The sequence below is a fragment of the Melospiza melodia genome, chromosome 8 (assembly GCF_035770615.1).
Source record: "Melospiza melodia melodia isolate bMelMel2 chromosome 8, bMelMel2.pri, whole genome shotgun sequence".
Classification (NCBI taxonomy): Eukaryota; Metazoa; Chordata; class Aves; order Passeriformes; family Passerellidae; genus Melospiza; species Melospiza melodia.
The window spans coordinates 36,159,565-36,167,789 of NC_086201.1; the positions used below are offsets into that span (position 1 = coordinate 36,159,565).

The window sequence follows — 8,225 nt, forward strand, 5'->3', positions numbered from 1 at the left end:
CCTGAGACTGTAACGGGTGGGGACCTTCCCGAGGCTAAGTTGTACCTTTCCCAGAATAGTGAAGACACCTGAGAGGGTGGGGGGGGGGGGTTATGCAGAGTGACTCCCAAGACCAGAATGCTTTGTGGGACCCCCGACTCCAAACCCACGGAGAAACCCCAAAAAACAACGAGCCACCTAAGAGTTGAGAGACTGGAGTGATGTCTGGACGTGAGGAGCCGAGTGCTGAGCCTGCAGAGACGCGGAACACCTTCGGACCCTCTCGCCCTGACCACGGGAGTTGACCCCGGCGGTGAGACCGGGTGGACTTGGCTGCAAGAACTAACCATCTGAAGGGATCAGCAGACCCTAAAGGCTCCCACGAGGATCTGATCCCCAGCTCTGCCCCTTGTCGAAAGAGCTGTGCATATCCTCCTCCTCTGAGTCGCCTTGGGAGAGACGACAGATGCTGCAGAGCCGTCGAGCCGCCCAATCCTGAGCTGATCACTTCAAATAAAGACATTAAAGAGGAGAAGAAGTCTCCTGGCCTTGTTTAGTTCACCTATCACCTATGTTAGACAGTGTACTTCTATTCTAAACCAATCCCCAAGTGCCAACATCACAGCAGAAATTGGAGAACAAGAAGAAGAAAGAAGAAAGAAGAAGGACTAGACAGGCCCTGATTCCTCCATCTTGTCCTTCTAACCCCTATTCCAAAAATCCTAAAATCTACATTTCCACCCTGTCAACACCTTGTTACTGCACCATTCAAACCTGCGTGTCCTTCACATCCCCATGCCAAGCTGGCAATTCCTTGGAAGGATCAAAATCAAGCCACCAGATATTGCGGGCAGAATGCCAGGGTCTCCGAGCCTCCCGACGGGGTTCTTGGAAACCTGGAAATCCAGAGGGATGTGCTGAGTTCCCACAGCGTGCAGATACCTGCCCTCCTGCTAGCTTAATAAAAGGTCTTTTAAAAGACAATGCGTTTGTCTGCAGCTTTGATTGAATTAGGGACACCCCTCAGGACTGCTGTATCCTGAGGGAACACCGCTGGCCATCCCCTGGGTGTATCTGCAAAAGCTTGAAATCAGCTGCCTCAGCTTCCAGGGCCTCTCTTGGCCAGCATCCTGACGTGGCTGCAGGGCTGCTGCGAGGCACTGCTGGGACCCAGCGGGACAGCACCGGCTGTCTCGTGCCCACGTAGCAGCCCTGACACAGCCAGGGCCATCCCGAAAGCAGAGAAACGCTCACGTGCCAGCAGAGAGGAGCACGGAGCACTGGGCTGCTCTCAGGCTATCTCAGCTGGGCTCGCTCCACCACACGGCCCCATGTTAAGGCCGGCTGATGCCCAGCTGCCAGAAATGCCTACCTTGTTCTCTCCAAGATGCACAGGGAGAGCCAACGAGCAGGACACCTTGGGAGGCCTTTTCTGAGGCCAGGGACACACCAAGGTCAGCCAAGGCTCTCCACGCTGCCTGGCCCACGCATCCCAGCTCTGTGCTGGCCCTGGGCCACAGCAGCTCCCACCAAGCAGGAGGCAATGCATATTGCCAAGAGTTGAAATACAGCAGAGAGGAAAGATGTGAAAAGTATGTGTGTAAAGGCCTTTTAATTCACAGCTCTCACAGAGAGCTTTGGGGCTCATGGCTGGACAGAGATGCTCCTGCTCACACCTCTGTCCAAAGAGGGTAAATCACCCTGCTGCAGGTGCTTGGATTGGTTTGCAGAGGTCCAGGCAGATGCCAAACCTGCTCCTCACTGCCTTCTCCATGCCCCTCTGCCACGTGCAATGGGCCTCAAGCACTGAAAGGAGCCCAGAGAGCCAAAGGGGGACACTCGCACCTGCCTCACTGGGAGCTCCCTGGCAAGCACTTTCCTTGAGGAGCAAGCCCCTTTCCTCCAAAGGTGTTTCCCCAAATGTGTGGCTTTCCTAGGGAAGACCAAAATGCCACTGTTGAGTCAGAGATGACACAGACTCCAAAAGGAATCAGAAGCCTAATCCACTTTATGATGAAATCCATTCATTTATATAGTCTAATTTGCTATATGTAGACCTGATTGGTCCTTTCATCAAAATATCGACATCATTGTCTAAATAAGAAAGGACCCTTTAGTACACATATTTCCATAACATTCCACATCTTCACAAACACCAGGATCAGCAACTTTAGATATGAAATTTTAATAATATTTTCCTTTGCGCTTTTCATAGCTTTTCCCAGAATGATGCCTGGGAAACATGTCTGTTTCTTCCTGTGACCAGAGAGCGGCCCCCACTCCAACACACCTTTAAGGAATGCTGGTAAGGCTGAATGACTTCAGGTCCTTTCAGGACAGGCACTCCAGCTCTAGCTCCTCTTCCCCCAAGTGAGTTTCCAGGTGCAGGTTCAGAGGTGCAGCCCCAGGCCCTCCACAAACACAAGCTGCCCGCTGCCTCTTCCCCTGCCTCAGCTCCTGCCTGCCCTCACGGCTCCAAAACCAGGCTGTTCCTGGCCAGGGACCAGAGCCCTGTTCCTGCAGGATGCTCTTGCCAGCACCTTCCAGGACTCTCTGCTGTGCACACAGAGCTTTTCATGCCCGCTCCCAACAGGCTCTGGAACACAGAGCCCAAGCTGGCTGGCTCTGCCACCAGCACAGCCCAAACGCAGGCAGAGGAAGAAGCAGCAGGGGCTGTTTTGCGGCCATGCCCAAGAGAGACTGGCAGGGTGCCCTCCCTCTGCTCTCCCTTGCTTGGCTTTCTGACTGGCTCTGAGCCTGGGGCTGCCATTCCTCACTTGTGGGGAGCAGAAGCACAGCCGGGATCCCGGCACTGCCTGACAGCGCTCCGGGCACCGGCACGGCCGCGTGTCTGAGTCTCGGTCACCATGCTGCTGCTTCATTTGCCCTTAGGCACACCCAGAGCTCCGGGCTAAGCCAGGATGCTCTCTGCTTCTGCCCTCTTCCTCATCCTGTGCAGGGATGGAGCACTGCTGTGCTTTCAGGAAGCTATTCTTGAAAGCTTCCAGCATTCTAAGCTCCTTTGCCCTCCACGGATGCTTGCCATGGAATCCCTCTCAGCTGGGTTCAGAGCATGCTCAGGTTGGCTCTCCCAAAATCCAGGGGCTCCAGGGTGCTCAGCAAGATGTGTAACGCCACAGTGCTGTGGAACTGCACCTTCAGCACAGGGACATTTCCAGCCTGACCTGCCCTCGTTCCTCTGTGTCCGTGCAAAAAACACGGCGTGGCAGAGAACGGCAGCAGGGCCTGTGTGTCCCACGGTCCCGGATTTACTTCAGCTCCACAGGGATGCAGGCAAAGTGAAGATGCCAAACTGTTTATTAATGAAATGCGAAGCAAAGGGATGAGCTGGGAGGGAAAAAAGCTAATGGGGAGGGTCTGAGGGCTGGAGAAAGGGAGCTGTCAACAGGGAGGGAGAGTGGAGGGAAAAAAAGGTGATGGACAGCCTGAGGGCCGGCGGGGCAGAGCTATCAAAAGGGAGGAATAGTGAAGGGAAAAAATGGGGATGGAGAGTGTGAGGGCTGGACGGAGGAAGCCACAAACAGGGAGGGAGAGTGGTGGGAAAAAATGGGGATGGAGAGTCTGAGGGCTGGAGAGAGGGAGCCACATATAGGGAGGGAGAGTGGAGGGAAAACATGGGGATGGGCAGATATGAGGGCTGGAGGGAGGGAGCCATCTACAGGGAGGGAGAGTGGACGGAAAAAATGGGGATGGGCAGATATGAGGGCTGGAGGGAGGGAGCCATCTACAGGGAGGGAGAGTGGACGGAAAAAATGGGGATGGGCAGTGACTGAGGCCTGGAGGGACGGGGCAGTCAACAGGCAGGGCTGAAGCCACAAGAACTCTGCCCAGCATCAGCTGTGCCAGGACTTCCAGCGGCGCTGGGAGGCAGTGTCCCCTTGGGTGTCTCCTGGTGCTCTTCTTGGGGCACTGGTTGAATGGATCCAGAAGACGTCCCCAGTTCTTCAGCTCTTTGGGGAAACTCAGCTTGATTTTCCAGGTCATGGCAGGATGGGCTGGCACGTTGCCTCCGGGCTTGCAGGACTGAAAGACAGAGAAACAGAGCCTTGGCAACAGCCTGGGTCTGAGGGAATCCTACAAGACCTTCTGGACAGGGCCATTGCACCCAGAAGGGAGTAGGAGACTTTGGAATCAGCTGGGAGGTACTGGCCATGACTCCCCGACGTGTCCCTGAAATCTCTGTGTGCCCTGCCCACATGAGCCCTCGTCGGCACAGGGAGCAGAGCCCTAAAAAGCCGGGACGGGACTTACAGGACCCCCGGCAGCCCCCGCTGTCAGCCCGCTGCCCTCACTCACCTGTCCAGCTCAGCCGGAGCTCTTGCTGCTGCCTCCTGAGGCACCGCCCGACCATGCCTGTGAGCACAGAGCCTGTCACGGCCCCAGCGGCACAGCTCCCTGTCAGCGGAGCTGCCGGCGCTGTGGCCACAGGGGCTGCTGGCCCGGCAGGGCTCAGCCCGGCCCTTGCCGCACGCTGCCACCCAGGGCACGGCTGCCAGAGGGCAGCAGCAGCAATGCCCAGGCCAGGCGGGGCTGCACGGCGCCGGGCCCGGCTGGCGCTGCCAGGGCAGCAGGCGGGGCTGGGGCCGAGCTGCGGCGGGCCGGGCCGGGGAGGGAGCCCGGGCTCGGGGCTCACCCATGAACGTGACGGCCGCCTCTCGCAGGGGCTCCTGTGGGCTCTCCAGGCAGCGCAGGGCCCGGCGCAGGTGTTCGGCCGCTTGGCTCCTGTCCTCTGCCAGCTGCAGAGAGCGGCAGGAGGGAAGGGTTGGCGCGGGCTCAGCCCCTGGGCCGGGCGCTGCCTGCGCCCAGCCCCGGCCTCCCCTGCCCGCACAGCCCTGAGGCGCGGCCAGCAGCCGCTGGCCAAGGGCTCCCGAGGGCAGGGGGCAGAGGGCCGGCTGCTGCCCGGGGAGCCGCGGTGCCGGCCCGCAGCCCCGCCGGGCCGGGGCTCCATGGGCACCCGGCTCGGGCCCACGGGAGCCTGGAGAAGAGCCCGGGCGGCCTCTGGCTGCAGCAGCGGGCAGGGGCACAGCTGCCAGCCCCGCACACCGAGCACCGCCCTCAGGGGCCTTCTCCGGCCTGAGCCTGGGGCTTCAGGCCCTCCTTACCAGGCACTCCTCGACATTCATCGGCGGCTGCTTCTTCAACAGCTGTACCAGCTTCCTCCTCTTCAGGAACTCGGCCACACGAAGCAGCGTTTCTTGAGAGGCCTGGAGAGCACCAGAGACCCGGAGATGGCCCCACAGCCCAGGGCACCGGACCCACATCTCTGTGCCCAGGCCTGGAGGAGGCTGCAGCCCGTGAGGCACCAGGCCAGGACGCAGCCATGCCCCCTCCCAGAGATGCACCAGCATCACAGAAAACCTCACCTTTGCCACGTCTGAGTCTTCATCATGACAGTACAGTAAAAGTGCATACAGGCTCTTGTCCACAATTGTCTTCAGGGGCTTTTTTCCCTCATCCACTACCAATTCCACCACCTTGCTGAAGAGTTGAATGGAGAGCACCTGCACATGGCTGTTGTCCTAGAGGAAAAACAATCCCTGCATCAACTATTCCAGTCTCACCTGGACAAAGGCCTGAAAATCCAGAGGGCACCAAGTGTCTGGGAAGCACCCAATGCCTGTGACTAAGGATGCAGAAGCTTACATGATCAAAGAGCAGCAGGAGTGCCTCAGCCAGCTTTGGGGCAGTGGTGCTGGATACTAGGATGTCTTTGTGCTGGAGCACATTGGTGAACACAGAGAGGGACATCCTGACCACCTCTGCATCTTCATCACCCAGAATATCCACAAGCCGTTGAGACAGGATGCACATTCTCCTGGCCTGTGTGGAACACAAGGCTGTGCTGGGAAGCCATGGACGGCTGCACCACCAACACCACCCTGGCACTGCAAGGCCATCCTGCTGCTGCAGGGCCCACAGGCCAAAGGCCTGCCCCAAAGCACTGGGGCAGGTGAGGCCGGAGAGCTGGGAGCAGCTGCCTCAGCTCCTGAAGCCCTGCACGCCCATGGGGCTGCTTTCCACAGCGCAGCTTCAGCCGCTGCCCCTCCTCACCATCGAGGGATCCTTGCTGACCACCACGAGGCCTCTGAGCGCCAGGCGACACCGCTCCCTGGACTCGCTGTGCAGGTGCCTTGCCAAGACCTTCAGGACACTGTCACCACATTCCCTCAAGTCCAGGCACTCGAGGACCTGAAAGGCACAGGGCAGTGACAGGGAGCCGGCCAGCAGGAGCCCAGAAGCGCACAGGGCTGGGCCCAGGCAGCAGCACAGGGCGTGGGCACCGTCCCAGGCAGCTGTGGCTGTGAGAGCACAGAGAGCTGGGAGGCAGCTCAGCCAGGCAGTGCTGGAACCAGGCTCACCTCCACAAGGAATGCCAGGAAGGGCAGATCCCTGTATGGGTCCTGGCTGCTGAGCTGCCGCAGCAAGTGGAGTGCGATGCGAGAGCACAAAGGGACCAAGCGACGGCGCATCACCCTGGCAGGGGGAAAAAGGCACCACGACCCTGAGGTGGAGGACAAACCTCTCCCAGGACTGACTCAGAGAGCTCTGGTCTTTCTCCAGCATGTGGATGGATGTGGGTGCACTGGGAGGTGGCCCCTTCTGGGCACCTTCCTCTCCCAGCCTTTTTCACTCTCCTTGGCTGTCCCTCAGTGATGAGGCTCTCTGGCCCATGACCAGAGGGACAGAGTTGGGCACAGGGCACAAATGTCAGGGGCAGTGGGGAGAAGGGGGTCTCACCTGGCCAGCAGACCCACGGCATAGTGCTGGGTATGAGCACACAGCATCGTGTCCCAGCCACGCTTGCGCTCCATAGCCATCACCTCATTGTCACAGTGCAGTCGGCAGAGCAGAGCCTTCATGGCCTGCACTGCAAACCTGTGTGCAGAGCAAAGCCCAGGTTACACTGGGAGCGCTGGCACTGGCCACAGGGGCATGGGAAGGACAGGAGGACTGGGACCTGTTGTAATTGCTGGGAAGGCAGTGTTCCTCCTGGCATGCTCTCCAGAAGTTACCAGCTTCCACTGGTGGCATCTGCTGTGTGGTGATGACAACATGGAAGAGCAGAGCCACAAACAGGCGGGAGGAATACAGTATCATGGCCTGGTGGCACTCAGGCATCTGGATAATCACCCAGATCACCAGAGTTGCCTGCAAAAGAAGCAGCCCAAGACAGCGCTCAGTGCCGAGGTGTCCGTGGGACAGGGCCCAAGGGCAGATGCAGCAGGAGCAGCGGGCCTGGTGCCCCCTGAGCCTGCCCCTAGCCCAGGGTTCAGCCCAGTGCCTGAGGCATGGAGAGGATGGAGAGCTGCTGGTGAGGTGACCGAGGGGCAAGCAGAGGCCAAATCCAGAAACTCACAGCCAGGGCAAAAACGTCCCCGTCGTCCCCATCAGAGGTGCATGCGCTGTGCAGTGGCCAATCCTCCATCACGCAGAGCAGTGTTGGCAGCACTTTTTCCACAGCTGGTCCCAGTGATCCTATGGTTCTCCAAATCATTATAGCAGCTCTGTGGGATCAGAGCTCTGTGTCAGGGGCATCTCAGTCCCAGGACCATGCCCTGTGCAGCTGTGGGGGCCCAGGTGACAGAGCCCCAGTGCCCTGAGGGGCAGGGAGGGAGCATTGGCAGCAGGCTTGGGGAACAGAGGGGCCCCAGGGTCCTGGACCTCTGTGCCTGTCTGGCAGAGCCCATAGCACAGGCTGTGCAGGGCCATGGGCCCTAAAGGCTGGTGGGCCCTGAGCTGTGCAGGCACGTGTGCCCCGTACCTGTCACATGTTGGGGCACAGCGCAGGAGGGTCAGCACCACATCATCAGGGTGTTCTTCAGCCAGCCTCACAATGTCAATTTGCAGCCTGGCATCCAGAGTGACATGGGACACCAGCCTCTGGTGAATGTTCCTTACAATGGCTGGCACCTGGAGGAGGCATGGGGAAGACTTGGAGCACAGTCCTAGGAAGCAACTTCCCCAGCTTCCCCCAGGAAGTGCTTCCCTTCCTGACAGACTGTGCTGGACTCAAAGGCTGAGGGGCCCAGTGACCGTGGCTTGAGGGGACACACGGTCCTGGCAGGCCTCCAGGCCTGGCCCCAGGCTGCTTACCTGCTGCTGAGGAGAAACAGCACTGTCGTCAAAAAAATCCATAGTGGGAGCACAGATCACAATGGGAGCGGCCATGGTGCCAGTGTTTGTGATGCCCTGAGTCATTCTGCTGTCAGTGTTTCTGATGGCCT

At 59.1% G+C, this 8,225-nt stretch overlaps 1 long non-coding RNA gene across 1 annotated transcript; it reads right to left on the minus strand.

Moving 5' to 3' along the window:
• Positions 1 to 4,705: 4,705 nt before the first annotated feature.
• LOC134421040 (uncharacterized) lies at positions 4,706 to 5,384 on the minus strand. Its single transcript, XR_010028504.1, has 3 exons — positions 5,364 to 5,384; positions 5,103 to 5,204; positions 4,706 to 4,736 (listed from the first exon to the last, which is right to left on the minus strand). It is a non-coding gene; the product is annotated as an uncharacterized LOC134421040 (long non-coding RNA).
• Between the last annotated feature and the right edge of the window lie 2,841 nt (positions 5,385 to 8,225).